The sequence below is a fragment of the Macrobrachium rosenbergii genome, chromosome 23, assembly GCF_040412425.1.
Source record: "Macrobrachium rosenbergii isolate ZJJX-2024 chromosome 23, ASM4041242v1, whole genome shotgun sequence".
In the NCBI taxonomy this organism is placed as follows: Eukaryota; Metazoa; Arthropoda; class Malacostraca; order Decapoda; family Palaemonidae; genus Macrobrachium; species Macrobrachium rosenbergii.
Window position 1 is genome coordinate 11,168,663 of NC_089763.1, and position 10,083 is coordinate 11,178,745.

A 10,083-nucleotide genomic window follows, 5' to 3' on the forward strand; every position below is an offset into this window, starting at 1 on the left:
TCTGCCTTCGCCAACTCCTCCGGAGGTACGCAACCAGATCGCTCACCCCTACACCATGCCTGTCGAGGACCTCATAGAGCGGCGCAACACCTCACAGACTCCGTCAAGGCTTCACAGCGGCTAAACCGGCCACACAGCCGGTCAGCTCCCGTCCAGCCTGAAGAGGGCGTGGAGCAGCCCGTCAACGCCATCGCCAACAGGCGTCCACCGAACCACAGCAGATGGAGGTCCCGGGCTTCTGTCGCTACCACAAGTGGTTCGGAAAGGACGCCCAAAACTGCCTGCCGCCCTGCTCGTTCAACCGTTCAAAAAGCGGGGGTGGCGGCCAGCAGGACAGGCCGCCATGGCAGCCGAAGAACCCAGGGCCTCAAAAACAGTAGGTTTTTACGTCTGCGACACCGTCTCGGCAGGATGATGCTGGTCGACACAGGAGCCTTCAAATCGGTCTTCCCAGCATCCAGAGAGGACCGCAACCAGACACCAGACCCGGCCGCTTTCCTGACGGCCGCCAACGGAACCCCATCCTCTCCTCGGCACCAGGCTCCTGTCGATCTCCATCCTTGGCCAGAGTTACTCCTGGGACTTCATCGTCGCGGACGTAGGAACCCCACTCCTGGGGGCCGATTTTCTGGCGCACTTCGGCCTGCTAGTCGACGTGGGGCGCAGCGCCTCCTCGATACCGACTCCTGCCGGTCTCTCCCGTTAACGGCGGGACCCGGACCCCACCATCAGCGCTGTCGCCCCCACCAGTATGCACACCTACTGTCGGAGTTCCCGAGGTATTTAAGCCCGAACTTCGCCAAGTCCCCGGGGCCCCAGCCAAGCACGGCATATACCACCATATAGTGACTAAAGGGCCCCCGACATGCGAAGTTCCGCAGGCTTCCCCCTCAGCGCCTTCAGGAGGCGAAAAAGCATTCGAGATGGAACAGATGGGCATCTGCAGGAAAGCCTCCAGTCCATGGGCCTCCCCCTCCACATGGTGCAGAAACCGGACGGCTTCTGGAGACCCTGCGGCGACTACAGGCGGCTCAACATTGCAACAAAGCCCGACCACTACCCTCTACCCAACATGCAAGACCTCACGGCCTCCTTTCACGGGGCCAAAATATTCACTAAATTGGACCTTCTTAAATCTTATTTCCAGGTACCTGTTGCGCCAGAGGACATACCAAAGACAGCCATCATCACGCCCTTGGGTCCTATGTGTTCGCCTTCTCCACCTTCGGGCTGAGGAACGCCGGGCCACCTTCCAGCGGCTCATGGACAGCATCCTGGGGACCTAAAATTCTCGTCTGCTACGTCGACGACATTCTCATATTTTCCAGGTCTCTCAGCGAACACCAGAGACACATCAAAGCAGTCCTCCAGCGCCTCCAAGAGAACGGCCTCGTCGTCCGTTTTTGACAAGTGTACCTTCGGCGTCAGAAAGCAGAATTCCTGGGTCACGGGTGTCTCCGACAGGCGTCCGCCCTCTTACATCGAAAGTGGCAGCCGTAGCCAAGTTCGACACCCCACCTCCATCAAGGCCGTCCAGGAGTTCCTTGGGATGGTAAACTTCTACAGGCGGTTCATCCCGGGATCGCACAAACCACGGCCCCCTGACGGAAGTCCTAAAAGGTCAACCGAAGTCCCTGTCTTGGGGACCCAGCCAGCAGCAGGCCTTTTCCCTGACGAAGGCCGCCCTCACCAAGGCAACCGCCTTGGCACACCAGGATCCCAAGGCTCCTCCAGCTGACGACAGACGCCAGTAACGTCGCCTGCGGTGCTGTTCTGGAGCAAATCATCAACGGCGCCCCAGCCCATCGCCTTCTTCAGCAAAAGTTCAGTCCCGCAGAGACCCGCTACAGCACCTTCGACAGGGAACTCTGCGCGATGTACCAGCGCAGTTCGGCACTTCAAGTTCCTCCTGGAGGGACGCCCTTCACAATCTTCACAGACCACCAGCCACTGGTTCACGCCTTCACGAAGCAAGGGGACGCATGGTCTTCAGACAGCAGCGCCACCTCTCAGCCATAGCCGAATTTACCTGTTCCGTCAGGTACCTCCCGGCAAGAAAAATCCCGTAGCAGACGCCCTCTCCAGAGTCGAGTTGAACGCAGTGCAGCTTGGTGTAGATTACCAGGACCTTGCCAGAGAACAGGCCGCTGACCCAGAAACCCCAGCATACCGCACCGCCATCACATCCCTCAAGTGGCGGGACATGACCCTCGCCCCGAGGCCCCAGCCTGCTCTGTGACATCAGCACAGGCCAGCCCGCGCCCTTGGTTCCAGCCTCACGCCGCCGCCAGGTATTCGACATAATTCACGGCCTTTCACACCCCCCGGCAGGACCACGGCCAAACTGCTTTCAAAAAGTTCGTCTGGCACGGGGTGCAAAAGGACGCCACAGCCTGGGCAAAACAGTGCCTGCAGTGCCAGACCAGTAAAGTGGGTCGTCACACGCAGTCGGGGGTAGGCGAGTTCCCACAGCCAGGCGCCGCTTTGCCACATCCACATCGATGTCGTCGGGCCCCTTCCCCATCAGGCGGATCAGATACCTCCTGACGGTGGTAGACCGTTCGACAAGGTGGCCCAGCCACACCCATGCAAGAAGCCACCGCCAGCGCGTGCGCTGAGGCCCTGTTCTCCAGTTGGGTTAGCCGGCCGGCGTCCCGGACCACATCACAACCGACAGGCCCCGCTTTCCTCTCGAGTTGTGGTCTGCCCTGGCTCAACTGCTGGGAACCACGCACCACACCACCACAGCGTACAACCCAGCGGCCAACGGCCTGGTCGAACGATTCCACAGGTCCCTAAAGTCATCCCTCATGGCCGCTGCACCGCCGAGGACTGGAAACATCAGCTGCCGTGGGTCCTCCTCGGGTTGAGGACCACCCCAGAGCCGACGGCACCCCATCCGCAGCTGAACAAACCTATGGGGAACCCCTCGTGGTGCCGGGAGAGCTCGTGACGGATGAACGCCACTCCCCATCACTGCAGAGGCTCCGGGCGTGGCCGGCAAGTTATAGCCCCTTGCAGGCGCTCATACATCGACAAAGCAACCACCTTCATGCCGCCACAGCTGTCATCCGCCACCCACGTCTTCGTCAGAGTCGACGCCGTCCGTCCACCACTAACTAAGCCCTACAGGGGACCCTTCCGTGTGCTGGAGCGGAACAGCAAGGCGTTCAGCTGGCACTCCCAGGCAAGAACGACTGGGTTTCCATGACCGGCTAAAGCCCGCCTTCCTGCGGAGAGTCCCGGCAGCGCGCACCTTCCGCCCAACGCACTCCAGCACGCCCTCACCCCGCGCCGCCGCGCGCCAGGAAGGGACCGCCCAACCAGCAGCCTCACAGGCGGGAGGCCCCTCCGTTATCTTCAAGGAGCCGCGGCACCCTTCAGCGCCCCAGCAGATACAGGGATTAGTCAGACGCGTCCCTCGTCTTGGGGGAGTATTTGTAAAGTCACCACATCGGCGCCAGGATAAGCGTTGCGGCGCGCCATTAATTAAGTCTCCGCTGAGCTTGTTTTCTTTGGTGACTTCCCATTTCTTCAAGCTCAATTAGTCACGCCTAAAACGTGCCAGGTCACGCATTTTAATCATTTTTACTTTATGGTATTTATACAATGTCACACATTGTGTATCACATGTTTCTTCATTCACAGGCATCAAGACTGTATCCATATTGTAGCTCTGTATGTTTTGTATTGTAATTTGTACTCGTTCACTGCATATTATTGTTTATTGTTTCGACCTCAGGTCACAGTCAATTCATTGTCTCGCGGTTTGGCGTCAGTTGGCCGCAATATAAACTGCCTGGATCTGTAATAAAGTAGCAGTAACTTTTACCTGCTCGTTTCTTTGACACCTTACAACTCTAAGGCAACTGCACTATTTACATCTTATTTCTCTTCTTGTTATGCAAACCATCTTAATCCACTTGGTCCTGCCTTGCTTCTCCCGTCTCAGCTTCCCCTCCATCTTATCCTGTCAGGGGCATTTCGGCTCTTCCAGTCCTCAGTCTGCGCACCACACTATCATAGTGTCAATCATAATTCTAATTTTGATTCTAATCATGCCCAGCTCATGACCCATTGAACATACCATTTGGATAATGTTCGCAAATTAATGCATTCTTGTCATGCCTTACATGCAAATGGCAACACATCTTACCAATTGGAAACAATCCTTCTGGTGACCATGGAAGTATGGGGGTGAAGAGGTTGAACCAAAATGCTCTAGCCTGACGGTACTGAGATTCTTTAGGGAACAAGAAATACAGATATTATTAGAGCACTGGAAGCCAACCTATGGCCAAGTTTGGTGATGCTATATTTCCCATTTGGCATGGTCAACTGTCTTAAACCTTTCATCTATGCAGGCCTGGGAAAGGCATTGTGAGGCTTCAAGAAAAGTCAGGAGTGAAAGACTGATTCTTTATTATGTTGTTGTTGTTTCAGATTTAGGTGGCCTTGTGCCAGCACGGGCTCTTGCTCCTAGAGCAGCCTGTAACTCTATGTTGATGAGTCTGTGAGATGGTTAGGTTACATGAAAACTTTATTATGATGCATGAAAATGATTTTGGTGGGGGTTCTTTATTATTCTCGACAGGTGTTTATGAGACAAAATATATACGGAAGGTAGCGGGCGACCCAAACCTCCCCCTCCCCGCCTGCGTCCATACAGAATTTGTGTTTTCTGGCAAGCATAAAAATATGCACAACATTTGTTACATGGCATATAAAAGGTAGATATACATATCGGCAGAAAGGCCGTACAATGATGCATAAGATGAGGTACACAAAGAATCTGAAATAAAGACAGGTAAAATACATGACGTGATTAATGTACGTCTGAAAAGAGAAACACAAGGAAAGAGAGGCGCGACTTGTCCCCCTTACAGCATAATTAAGATAGTAGACAAATGACCGTCATATTAGGTCTCTCGATGCATTGCTGAACTCCGAGGCTTTGCAGAAACGTGCGGATTAGCAAAAGAGACTCTAATAAATTTGTGCACATCAAAAATAAATTTATTTCACAAAATTAAGCACACATTACACTGCAAAGCAACAAGAGAAAAAATCTAACAAAAATGTAGTATTTTAAGATAAAATCAGATTTTTTTAATGGGGTTTCTTTGTCAGCTGTCTCTCTAGTGGTTCTAGGCCTTGGTGCTTACCAACTTCTGGGTCGTGCAAGTGGCAGTGGCAAGCAATTCTCAAATGGAGACCACACCCAAAAAAATGTTATGACGAAAGTATGTGGAGCTTAACCGAGAGGAGAGAGTGACCTGTTATTGTTTCGAAAATAAGCTAGGTGGGATACCACTAAAAATTGTATTTTCAGAGCTTAGCGTGGTAATTACTGGAAGCTCACGATAATCACTATCCCCAACACAGTTCATATGCTTCAGTTCATCAGACAGTCAATATATATATATATATATATATATATATATATATATATATATATATATATATATATATATATATATATATATATATATATATATATAGAGAGAGAGAGAGAGAGAGAGAGAGAGAGAGAGAGAGAGAGAGAGAGAGAGGATAAGATTCATATTTATAACCTTCAGAATCTTAGAGTGGGTGGATATGTTTTAGGTTCCTTCAAGATTTCCTTACAGGTAGGTAACAAATAAAAAATGAAAATGCTGTTGATGGGATCTTGAGTGAACCAAGACCTATTATGTCCGGAGTTCCACGGGGTAGTGTTCTTGGTCCACTATTGTTTTTGGTGTTTACAAGCGATATGGTTGTTGGTCTGGAAAACAAAATTGTTCAGTATGCCGACGATGCAACACTTTTTGGTGCAGTAAAGTCTCCACTTATGAGAAATGAGGCTGCCCTCAGCCTCAACTGGACATGGACCTGATCAGTGAAGGGTGTAGTCCGTGGGTTATGAGGCTGAACTCCGTAAAACAAAAACACTATTGATTAGCAGATCTGGTACAGATTTTCCACCCTATCCTCCCCTTCAGGTGGATGGGACTTTGTTGAATGAGTGTGAATCTTTAACTATTCTAGCTAAGTTTTGACTCACATCTTAATTTGAGAGACATCTAATGAAAGTTAGGTATTGTTCGTAAGGTCTCATACATTTATAACAGTGATAAAATCAATGCAACCTGTTTTAGGTCATTTGTGCTTCCTTTACTAGAATACTGTTATCCGGTGTGGATGTCTGATTCTGCCAGAGATTTGTAAGAGCCCGACGCTGTCTCTTCCAAACACGTGTGTGTTCGTGTGTTCGTCAATCGTCGTCATCGGAGTGGACAAGACCAAATAGGAAAGTCTTTTTCTTTCTCTACTGGAACGCGATTTCAACCATACAATATTTCCGTCTGTTTCTCCTAAGCATTGTTGTCTTAATGTATGTACAATCACCACTACTTGCATTACCATGCAAGATTTAAGATTCTAATAATGTACTCATAATGTTCCAACGATCTTCTGTATCAAACTGTATGCGTGTTTCTGTTTGTGAAGACGCCAAATGTCTCTCCATTTCACATATGTTATGCTACTGCATTGTATCCATTAATCTGTCTCGAATCTCATGCAATAATGGCCATATGTAGAAATTTCACTGGCTTTTCCATTGATGTATATTTCATCACTGAATGTTAATTATGTCTCTTGATATCGCCATCTGTTTGTCTATGACAAACACAGATGCCCGAGCCTGTACCTCTGTTTTTACCTGTCTGTTTGTAGACGCTACCTTCACCGCTTTAACGAATCAATAACATCTTTGTAAGATTCTGGGCTTAAAGGGCTGCTCTAGAAAAGAGCCCGTGCTGGCACAAGGCCAGCTAAATCTAAAACAACAATGGGCTGCTCTAGAAGCAAGAGCCCGTGCTGGCACAAGGCCAGCTAAATCTAAAACAACAATGTACATTGTTTACGGGCTGCTCTGGAAGCAAGAGCCCGTGCTGGCACAAGGCCAGCTAAATCTAAAACAACAACAATGTACATTGATTTACGGGCTGCTCTGGAGCAGAGCCCGTGCTGGCACAAGGCCAGCTAAATCTAAAACAACTGTACATTGATCTCAGTAAGGAACTACCAATAAACCAGTAAACACCCAGCCAGTATGTCGCTCAATCCCCAGTCTTTACAGATTTATCTCTTTTAGGTAGAGTGGTTCGTGGTGGTAGGCTTCTGTTTCCTGAAGTTAGCAGTTATGACTTGAACCATCAACTGATGGTTTGTCACTTTTTCATCAGTTTTATTTTGATAGAGATCTTTCACATTCACAATTGATCCCTGATCCCCTGCACCAATATCCGGAAACTGTGCCTCGCTGTCGAACCTCTCAGTTCCCGAGGCCTGTCCCTCACACCGTTTGACTGTAGAAGTCTCCCTGAGGATTTCGTGCATTTGGAACTTCAAAAGTTCAAGCAAAAATGCAGTACATGACTACCCCATGCTATTCTTCTTGCATTTTAATACATTTTTATCTATTTGTTAACTTATTTTTCTTTTTAATAAGTGAGATCACTTCACGCTGTATTTCCCTTTACCTTCTATTACTTCCTGAGCACCACATTCTTTGGGAGCTTGAATTTTAGGTCAATAGCCACTGTTGGCTCGTTCCACATGATATAAATAGAGTTCATCTGAATAATATATATACTATATATTGTCACGAAGTGATCAAGCACCTGGTTATTACACAAATAAAAATACCAAAAAGTTACCTCACTTAGACCAGACACTTGAAACCTCACAACAAATATATTAAGACTGAATACCCTAAAGATGCAGTGATCCCATAAAACTTGCTTATCACTTGAGAAAATCAATGTAACCTTATCAAGTTATGGATGAGGTAACAACTAATAAGCCATAAACAGACTAGTGGAAAATGGGCATCACTTCAACAAACACTATAACTGTTTCTCTGGTTCTATTACACCTAGATATGTCTCAGGTGAACAAACAGATATATCACTTACCTTGTACACATTCATTAATTTCTCTAATTACTGGTGGTCAAAATGAAATGCTGTGCTTTTAAAACTTTAAACAGACAAATTTATTTCTAAATGTAAGATTTAAGTATTTCTTAATCAAGTTTAATTCACAAAACTTTAATTTATTAAGAAAGCATTTTGGTTAAGTAAGCTTCAAACCATTAACTATCACTCAAGTTTTAAACATATACCTGATTAACTAAACTCAACACGAATGTTCACCAAAATATTACTGACTGGAATCCATATAAATATTCTCTGAAATCTCAATAATGAGTATGCACTAACAAAATGCTAAGTAATCACCAGCACAAAACTTTGTAAAACAGTGATTATAAAATTATAGTAATATGATAACACAGACATATAAGAATGAAATATGCAAAAATGGAAATATACTAATAGCCATTTCTAAGACAAAAATATGTTTAAAGATTACACCAATCTTTCAAAAGATTACCCTCACTTTTAAAAAAGGTTAAACTCACGTCTTTCTGAGACTTTCTCAAAAACAACACTGCCAAGTCACAATGACACACACAATGATATGTAATTAGCAGCAAGACACATTAGAACTCACAATATAAGAGATATTATTCACCATTTATCAAAATGATAATTCTCTTTCACCTAGAACATCACTTTAACTCTTAACATAGCAAAAACCACTAAACATCACATTACCTTAGGAGTGTTACACTTTCTACAATGCTTGCACAATATAAATACTTCAGATCACCTCTTACAAAATGAACACACTTCTTGGGTGAGTTTAACAAAACTTTTACAAATATGAGAGCAACCAGTGAACCAATAATTGAGGAGAGAGAGAGAATGAGAGACACCTGGTCTATTTCCAGCAAACCCTGTTCCTAACTAAGTGTTTCTGGATCAGTTGTGCTCTTTATCTCCAAGTCCTCCCAGAATACATGATACATAAAGTGTACATACATTATACATACAGGTATACTTGTGCAGTATACATACAGGGCTGGAGCTTCGAGCGCCTTATCTCTATGATGGACAATTCCTGTTCAGGGTTAAGCAGAAAAAGGTATTTTGGGCCAAATTCTTGGTCAGCTGTCAGCATGTCAACTTCAACTCTCTCTCTCTGTTCCTCATTCCATTACTCAAGATCATGGAAAAGAATAAGCACAGACACAGCTAATAACCATGGAACAGACACACATATAACAGGCAATTTGCCGATTGGATGTCAGCTCATGTCAGATAACCAAAGAGGTCTCTGCCTTTCCCCATACATGACTTCCTGGACCATAAACAACTGAGTAAACACAGGAAACGGGCTAAGTGACATGGTTAAAAAAATATTAACCCTACACGTATTAATATATGGGAAACAAATGGAAAAAACAATCAAAAATTTTAAGATTAACACTGATACACAATTAATATATGAAACAAATGAAAAAACATATCAAAAATTTTAAGATTACAATAGGTATTTATCTGTAAAAAATGATGAATCTGCAAGCAAAACATCAAAATTTTCACAGAGATACATATTAGTTTGTAGAATGGTTACATATATTATAAAACCTTTTTAATTAACTGCCTTGAAGGCCAACATAAAGCGCTCAGAATGTAAGCGATAAATGGAATGAATAAACTGACTTACCTCGATATCACATCTAAGTAAACAGAGAATTGGAGGTTGCCTTGTTAAATTATAACCAGCACTGCTTTAAACCGAATTTATTTACAAATGAAGCAATAAAAAAATTAATAATTAACCCTTTGATTACGGCCGAGGATGAGACCTCAAACTTACCACAATCCGGAGGTTTTCAGACGGTAGTCACCCGTAGCATGCTACCAGACGCACGAAATCGTAAACAATCATTGTAATAGCGTTTGTATTTGTTGTTTTGCTGCAAATTAACCTGTTTTATTTATATGATAATATTGTGATAGTAGCGATCCGTGATATAGATATTATGCAATTAATGTAACAACACAAATAAATAAACATAGGATAAGTACTATATATCGGGGTTTAGTGTTGCCAGAGGTATAAGCACTGCACTGATTGAGGATGACAGTCTTCTTTTTTTTTTTTTGTCATTTTCTCTAATTCTGT